The sequence below is a fragment of the Neofelis nebulosa genome, chromosome 15, assembly GCF_028018385.1.
Source record: "Neofelis nebulosa isolate mNeoNeb1 chromosome 15, mNeoNeb1.pri, whole genome shotgun sequence".
NCBI classification, from domain to species: domain Eukaryota; kingdom Metazoa; phylum Chordata; class Mammalia; order Carnivora; family Felidae; genus Neofelis; species Neofelis nebulosa.
In genome coordinates, this window is record NC_080796.1 from 12,268,883 (window position 1) to 12,277,968 (window position 9,086).

Below are 9,086 nucleotides of genomic sequence, written 5' to 3' on the forward strand. Positions count from 1 at the left end.
GAATTCCTCAGATAATTGCATATTCCTTTATAGGCCTGTAACACTCTGTACACATTACAAAAACTCTATTTAATAAGGTTGTATTCTGATTACACGTCCGTGTGGTTGTCTTGCTCCCCCAGTATGGGCTTCCTAAAGACAGGAAGAGGGTATGTCTTTATATATCTTTATAATGGTACCATCACTCTATGTCTTAGCATTGCTTGTCATATAATATGCCCTTAATGAATTATTATTGAATTAATGAATAAATTAATTAATGCTCAGGAGCTCGTCTGTGAAGCTGTGAGCTTCCTCCTCCTTGCCAGATTATTGATTCTGTCCTAAGTCTGTTCCCTGTTGGCGTCCCACATGGGCGTGATGAGCATTAACCAGATGGCTAGCCACAGAGATGTCCACCCTTGGACTCAAAGCTTGCTTCCCAAGCCAGGGTGCTGGAGACGACTGGAGACCATCCCAGGCCTTTGGCTATCTGGTGGCCCCAGTGGAGGCAGCAGCAGCAAATCCAAGAACGAAGTGAAACTCTGGATTTAGCCTTCAGGATCTGACCTGGGAGCAGAAGTCTTTGGCTTTCCCAATGCAACCCATTTTACAGCCTTTGCTGAGTCACTTCCCATCAGCATTACTCAAACAAAGATGCGTATTAGGTGCCGTGGCTGCTCTGGCTGATGCGTTTTCCAAATGTGTGCTGTAGCCAAATGTCTGAGCCCCATCCAAACCACAGTTTATGTTTTAATATAAGCAAAGTCACACAACCTCTCAGAGGCTCACTTACGGTTCTTGTCAATCATTCCTTGCCCTCTCTGCCGGTCTGTGACCTACCTGCTTTCAGATTCCATCCACTCTCCACCTTCAAGACATGATATGGCTTGTTTCCAGAAACTGAGATGGTTGCAAAATAAGCTGAGCCAGCCTCTGTCACCAAAAGGGTTAATATCCTCCCCCCAGGGACTGACCACAGCTGAGCTGCCACCCAGGTGCAGATAGTGACAAGTTTATACAACCAAATGGTGCAACAGTGGGCACCCTGAGTCTTGAAGAGGCATTTTCTCCAATGTTCTGGTCTTAATGTACAATGGCAAGAACTCATTTAACTTTGATTGTTGGTGTCGTTCTACCAGGAACACAGACTCCTTGCAAGAGTGACTTCTATCTTGGCTTATGCTGATGGTCCCAAGTGTCACCCGGTTCCGGTTTGTATTTGTTATACACAGAAGTGGCCAGCTTCCAAGATATAAGTTTCCTTCTTCCTTGCTGCCCCCTTAGCCAGCCCCAGCCTGCTAATAAGACACAATCCCAGCTGTGCATTCACTCTAACAAGAGGGGGCAGGTATTGTACTGTGCATCTGGGTGTGTGAAGAAATGTAGCCATCAGAGGGCAAGCATTTAAACAGACCCATGCAAACAAATGGGGATCTTGTCAAGTCAAGCAGACCCAGGCTCAGGCTCAGGCTCAGGCACAGGCAGGATGGGCTGCCGTTGGGTGATTATGGAAGATTCTCCACATGAAGGTAGTCCCTGTCACCGGGCAGGGTAGGCTCACCACAGGGACACTTCCTAGGAGCCTTTGGGAGACTGCATTTTTTTTTTCTGGCTAAAAACATTATGTAAATGCTTATGGAAGAGCCATTAACTGATTAACAGATGAGTATAAATTAGCTTGTATGATTAAGTGATTAATACCCATTGTAAGCAGAGCCCAAAGAGAATAGAGTCTGATGAAATGAGACTAAATATTTTGCCTATGCTATTACAAGGCTTTTAGGTAGATGTGTGGCATCTCATATGGGTGTGATTTCTTCTAATATTTCGTTACAGTGAAAGAAGAAAGGATGAAGGTGCAGAAAGCCAATCTTTAATGGACCTGGATGCGTTGTACACACCCCCATGCCAACCCTCCCAGCAGCTGTCATCCCTACTGGACAGACGAGGTGAGAGGACCCAGAGAGGCTAAGCAGGCTGTCCAAGATGGCAGACCCAGAGCTAACAGCTAGGATGGACCCAAATCCCACCACCTTTCCACAAGGTCAGCCCTCCACTGGGAATCAGAGATTTAAAGGAAATATGTGGCTTGTTTTTGAATTAGTTGTAAGAATCAGTGATGGCTGTGACAATGATGATAAGGAGGACATCATGGTGGTGATGACTGTCATCTTTACTGTGAGCCAGACACTGTGCTAAGCTTTTCACATTTATTATTTTATTTAATCCTTATAAAATGCCTGTGAAGTAGGTGTTAGGAACCTCTTTTTGCAAATGAGAACATCAAGACAGTAACTGGGTAGTTGTGCTGGAATTCCAGCTCAGCTCTTTCTGATGAGAAAGCCTTATTTCTGGTTCCTGTACCCACTGACCCCTGGTCTGCTGGAGTGGGACCCAAGGACAGACAAGAACTCCCAGCGAGAGCCTGATGTCAAGAGGCCTTGAAGCAACAGACTCGGGGAACAGAGCTGGCGCTAGGATTTACTTGTTCTCCATCAGGATTTTGACTCAAAAAGAAAAAAATAAGTAATTTAATACTAGAAAAGAGTCTAGCATCATTGAATTATGTCTAAAATAATCAAATATTAGCTGGAAAAGTAAAGAGTTGGATTTAGGTATACACTTTTTCTTAATTTTATTTTCTGTATTATTTTTGGATGTAAAGGTTGGCAGTCAGATTTAGCTAATTTAATGGATTACTCTTGAGATGAGAAAAAAGATAAGTGATTCCCATTAAGATCTATTACAGGAAGAGACTGAATATCCAGTGGACAATATGAGACTTTTGGGTGTTTCAGGGTGAGGATCCACCCAGGGGAATCCAGGGTGAGACTCTAGTGCTGAAATGCAGTTTGTTTCTTTCCAAAATTGCCTAGAGATGGGGCCAAAACCAAATCCAGAGTTTTTTACTTGGAAAAAACAAATCAAATGCATGAATTAAAATGGGCTAGTATTGGGGCTCCTGGGTGACTCAGTCAGTTAAGGGACCAACTCTTGATTTCAGCTCAGGTCATGATCTCACAGTTCATGAGATCAAGCTCCACGTCAGGCTCTGTGCTGGCAGCATGGAGCCTCCTTGGGATTCTCTCTCTTCCTCTCTCTCTGCTCCTTCCTTGCTTGTGCACACACACATTCTCTGTCTCTCACTCGCTCGCTCAAAATAAATAAATAAACATTAAAAAATGTGTTAGTACTACTTTGCTCAAATGGACACAAGAATTGATCTAGACAGAGAGCCTTGCCATCAGTGCAACAGTGTTAGCCAAATGATGAGCTGCAAAAACTTCCTTCCCTTCTCCCCCATCCTGGTCTTCATAGTTTCCTTCAATGAGGGGACTGCTTCCGGAAATGCCAACACCAACGTGTGTGGAGATGTGGCCCTGGCTTCAGCCTTCTTCCCCCTGTCATCAGACACTGAATCTTTCTTCTGGGTCAGTGTTCAAGTGAATTCGTCAGACAAATAAATCCATGCAGGTACTTAGCAAGTTGTTAGACATTATAGTAGGAGTGGCTCCAACCATGAGATGTGCTACCAATGCTGAGTGTTTAATGGATGAGGGCATGTTGGCTAGGAACAGTTTAGGGGTGCTGCTTTATGGGGGTGTGGCCAGGCTCCCCATGGACCTCAGCCAGGGAGAAGTGGGGCTGCCGGCCAGACATGCATGCAGTGGGGGGAGCATAGCACAGATCAGCAGGTACACAGTGAGTCTCCACCGGGATACTTATGTGGACCCACATTGCTGACTCCAGTCTTCTTTTCTCTATGAATCTGTGACAGGACCCCATTTGGACAAGGACCCTTCTATTTGCCCCAAAACCCTGAGTTTTTGGAAGGCAGGAGCATGTCTTAGCCCATGTGGAGCCAGCACCTTGTTTATACAGGTGTTGATTAATGTCACCAACACCAGTGAAGAGGACAGTGTTTAGCAATCATCTGTTCTTGATTAGTGGCTCACCTCTATTATCCATGTAACCCTATAATCCATATATCCACATGCCAGATTTCCCCTCCCATTCTAAAATTTCCCTCCCATACATGCTTTCCCATGTATCTATCTATACTTTCACATTTTATCACATGTATTCTTGTAATGTACTCCCAAAATAAGTCACTGTGTAAATAAACCAATGAACAGAGTGCTCAGATTTGTAGGAGTGACACAAGCTACCACACTTTTAAAAATGCCTTTTAAGAAACATGGTGAAATTATGACAGTTCTTTGCTGCCTGGGTCCTCTACCTGATCTCTTTCTGGACCTCCTCTTTGTAATGTTATATTAGAATAAGAGGCCATCGCAATGTACATGTGTGCACGCTTTGCCCCCAAATTCCCATCTATCCAGTACTTATTTTCTTCACTTAATGCCTTAGGAAATCTCTAGTGAAGTCCCCTGACAAATGTTAGTGCCCTGAGTGCCACAAATGCATTTGAGCTTTGTATTTTCAGTATTTGCAAATAAGGTTGGAAGATTGCTTACCTCAAGGGACAGGGCATCAGCTCTGTGGAAAACTAGGGCACAACAGCATTAGGGGACCTGGTCCCCAGTCCCCAGAGCAGGAAAGCAGGTAAATCGGAGGCTGGTTTGTGCCTAGTATTGGCGATGCTGTCCCTGTCACTGGGGTTGGGAGGCAGCTGAAGCCAGGTGGGCGAGGAGCAGAGCGGCTGTGGTCCCTCTAAGGTGGCCAGATGGCAGGGAGCTGCCTGCTGGGCACAAGAATGGCCAGCCCAGGCATGGGCACTTTTTTGCTGGAATTTGCTCTCTGTTATCAGGGTGCCAGGTGACACGGGTCATCTTCCGCTTCAAGCCAAGTCACAGGACAACAGGAGAAATCTACCACCTGGCCGAGACACCTCAGTGAACAGCCCTCACATGGGCTGAGCTGCAAGTCAATGCTCAGAAAACAAAACTCTTTCTTGTCTGGTCCTAAAGGGCTCCTCCTGTCCAGTCCTATGCAGAAGCCTGGCTGCCTGTGGGTCTTGGAGGGCTGAACTTGAGGTTCGTTTACCAGCCGTAGCTCCCGCTGACTTCAGGTGCATTGCTGACAGTGACTTCATCCCGCCCCATGCCCACTCTTGCCCCCTCACCATCCCCTGTCTTCCCAATATGGCTCACTGAAGGATGGGAGTCGCAAGACATTTAGCAGGGGTTGAACAAAATATGTTGATCGGGAAGAGAGTTTCATATAAAAATAATAGCCTGGAATAGAGCAGGTTTGGTGTGGAGACAGGAGTGAGCAGGTTGTCTGACAGAAGCCGCAAGCTCTTCTAGCCGGGGCCTCGGGCTGGCTAGTTTGAACCAGGAAAATAAGGATTTCAGTAAGGTCTGCCTTACAGCTGAGTCCCTCTTGGGGATTAAGAGTCACAGATCTACTGCCATTCTTTATCACCCTCGTTACCTCTCGGGGCCTGGCAGGAGCCATCAGCTGCACGAGCTGTGTGTCGTGGGCGCTGAGCTGTGTGTGTTAGGACCCCACCTCCAATAGATCTTACTAACATTATTAATGTTCACAGGCATTTGGGGGCCCCTCCTCTCCTCCAAACCCTGCCAATAATTTGAGAAAGCCCCTGTGATGTGCCAATTCATGGAAGAGAAAAAAGACACGCGAGCCCCCATAAAAGGAATTAATAATTTCATCTGACCTGAATCCTAGGTTGTAGGCAACAAACCTTCAGGAAATGAGATTGGGACCTTTGGCTTTGATAACAGCCTTGGTTCTCCTGTGGGAGGTCAGTCTTTTGTTTTTGGCAAACCATCTTCAAGTATCTGGAGCCTACGTGCTGCCTTGAGGCCTGCGGTGAACAACCTTTATAGGTGTTAGTCTGTTCAGTAATAATGCTGAACGTGGGGCCACATGAGGAGCCCTCAGGAAGTGCCCTGCATGCGGACAAGAGGGAGGTGTGCGTGACAGGAGAGAGAGAGAGGATGCTGAAGACAGGTGAGCTGCAGGGGCCTGAGGAGATCTCCAAGGAGGCCAGGGCCCAGGGGGTCCCTCTAACCCCACGAGGCACAGGCCTCAGTGTGCTCATGTGTGAGCATCTGGGAAGGTGGGTGAAATGGGGGAGTGGCCTTGTACCCAAGCGGAAGGGGGACCAACACATAGATAAGGCAGCATGAGAGTGAAGAGGGGGCCGGCAGGGTGATGGTTTTGGAGAGTGTTCTCTGCTGGGGAGAGTTGAGAGCCATGTTCCGGGGCCCATCAGCTTTGTCTTGAAGGCATCTGGCAGTCTGTAAAGTTCCAGGAAACGTGGGGGCACGGGGGGATGCCACTGGCTGGATGGGCACACTGAGCAGCTTGGCCATTTCTCGGCCCCGCCCGGCCTGTGGCTGATGCCCTTGTCTGGTGACACTTGAGAGAAATCCAGAAGCTTCACATGACATTTCTCATCTGTGGAGGCCCCTGGAGAGGTTGCCCACAAGACAGGAAATCCCAGGTCCCACTGGGGCCACCAGTTCAGAGCTAGAAACCAGGTAACCCTTGGGGAAGTGAGACTCCACAGGGCCTCCCTCCAACCCCCCACTTGGAGGATCACTTGATCTGAGCCAGGAGCAGGACCAGGACCGGCCAGGAGACCTCTGCAGTGTTTACCCAGAGTGCCCACCTTCTTTCTTCCTTTGATCAGCTTCCCCAAAACCTCCTTTTCCAGTGTCCTTTTCTCTTTCCTCTCTCTTACCTGTGACAATCCCTTCTCCTACTAATGATTTTATAAGTTCCTTTATATGGGGGTGTAGATGACAGAGATGGTTTATACATTCCATATTTTAAGAACGGCAAAGCCTTGACCCAAAGGCAGAAGATCCAGGCCCGAACACTGTATTCACTTTAGTGCATTTGAGGGAATCCGGTGTGTACACTGAGCTGGATTTGGGGTGGTAGGGATTTCCCGTGTGGAAAGAATGGGCCTGACATTTTTGAGGTGCGGTTATGGAGTGTGGGGTGTTGGTACCAGTAACACTGGACTGGCAGTCAGGATATTGCTCCCAGGCTGTCTGTTCTCAGTCTATCAGGTTAGTGATCTGGACCAGGTAGATGACATTTAAGAGCTTTTCAGTTCTTGAGGTCAAAGATTTTCCTCATCACACAGGATTCACCATCCTGAACCAGGAGAAGCAGCTAAAAACCCTGGATTCCAGCTCCGGTGCCATCTAGACAGAGATCCCGTCAGAATGGACCCTGGTGGAAATTGAGCCTTTCAAAGTAACGTCAACATGATACTGGCACCTGGCCTTGGGTCTCTTTACAAAGGAAAGGGGAGGAGCAAATTCAGGTAAACACCAGGAGAGAGGTAATCCCCGTCCTCTGTGGCTCCTAGCACTGACCTCCACCAAGGCCAGCCTATAAGGGTTGGTGTCAATGATGTAAAGCTTGAAACTTGATCCCTTCCCAGGGAACAGAATGGGGGTGCGGTTCTTGAGAAACCAGACTGAAGAGAAATTAGCCTTCACCAGCTGCTCCTGTAATTGCATTTAAATTCAGTTAAACTAATTTCTTACACTTGATAAAAGCAGTTGTCTTTCCAAATCATCCTCAGACTCCTCCATTCCAAACACAATATAAGTATACCACAGCCTGGTTAGAGAGGTCCTTCCTTCTGGGCCTCTTTGTCACCTTACCTCTGTTCTTGGCCCTTTGCTGGGGCACAGTTTTTTGTAAAGAGCTCAGAAAGCTGAACTGCCCTATTAGCATAAGAGTCTGTGACTCATTGACTCACAGATTGTAAATCACACTCACATGGGATTTTAATTAATTATATTAATTTTAGGGGAAACAACAAAACTGAAAAGTCTACAGTGCTTCATTTACTGAGAAACTCTGAAATGTCTTTTATTTTTAGCAAGAGCCATAAAAACATCTCATACTGAAATAATGCAAAAATCAAGGAAGGGTTGTATTACTCAGCGTGATCGCGCCCTTTAAAAGGCTTTGACATTTTCTTTATTTTTGTAAGGTTTTTTAGAAAGAAAAAAATATATATTATATTACATACACATCTACACATGCATACGCTACCCAGATCCTCTCTGCAAGAATATTCACTACTGACTGCAATTTGGTGTAAGGTGGTTCTATCTTAGACCCTCTCAAAGGGAGATTAATTACTAAATTATCATAAAGAACATGCAATTAGTTATCTTCATTTAAGAGACTGCCCCATGGTAAGAGACTCTCAAATACTTGTATGCACATACACACTTCATTCGTTGTTTATTATGCATTTGCATTTATTCATTTAGTCAAGCTAATATATATCAGGGCCTACTATGTGCCTAACACCTTGCAGGGGCTGACAGTACAAGGTGAACTTAATAAGACCAGTCTGGAGGTGGAGGTGCATAGAGTTCCACATGGTTAAGCAGCATCATAGAATCAAGGGTACAGGGCTGTGGGAACAAGGAGGGAGCATCTGAGGGCATCAGAGAGAAAGGGAAAGGACAGAGGGGCAGTGACATAAAGGAAAGCCAAGAGTGAAGATCTACAGGTTTTAGTTCAGGAAGTGACTCTTACCCACCATGTGTGTGTCAGACACTAGCCAGGTGCTGGGGAAGCCAGCAGTGAGCAAGCTAGACACAGCCACCCCTATTTTGGAATTTACAATGTAATTAGGAGACGTTAGTCAAATAATAACACAGGAATAAAATTGCTATTTTGGTAAGAACCTTTAAGGAAAAAGTACAGGGGCTTTAAGAGTATACACCATGTAGCTAAGCTACATGGTGAAAATGAGGGTTGGCTTGCTTGAGAAAGTGACAACAGAGCAGAGACCTGACAAATTAACAGGCATGGCCAGAGGAGGGACAGTGGGAAGAGTGTTCCAAGTAGAAGGAACAGATAGGCAAAGCACTATTAGAGAAAGCTTGGAATTTTCTAGAAACCGGAAAGAAGTCAGAGTGAGTGGAACACAACAAGGGATGGTGAGGTGGGAGGTGGGGAGGTTAGACCCTTCTAAGACCAGGGTCGGAGAGGTGGGCAAGGACAAGAATATACAAAGGAATATACAAATTTGGGCTTTAAGCTAAAAGTAGTAGAAGCACAGTAACACACTAAAAAAAAACCCACCCACAATTTCTTTAGGGAAGAGAGTTATGAATTTAAGTGCCTTACAT

The 9,086-nt window shown here is 46.1% G+C and overlaps 1 long non-coding RNA gene across 2 annotated transcripts; it reads left to right on the top strand.

Moving 5' to 3' along the window:
* The first annotated feature begins 1,038 nt into the window (after positions 1-1,038).
* LOC131496072 (uncharacterized) lies at positions 1,039-8,884 on the top strand. 2 transcript variants are annotated; one of them, XR_009254297.1, is made up of 3 exons: positions 1,039-1,193; positions 1,819-1,931; positions 7,067-8,884. It is a non-coding gene; the product is annotated as an uncharacterized LOC131496072 (long non-coding RNA). The 2 variants fall into 2 exon arrangements; XR_009254296.1 differs by lacking the exon at positions 7,067-8,884 and adding an exon at positions 3,301-3,535 and having other exon boundaries at positions 1,819-2,026.
* The last annotated feature ends 202 nt before the right edge of the window (positions 8,885-9,086 follow it).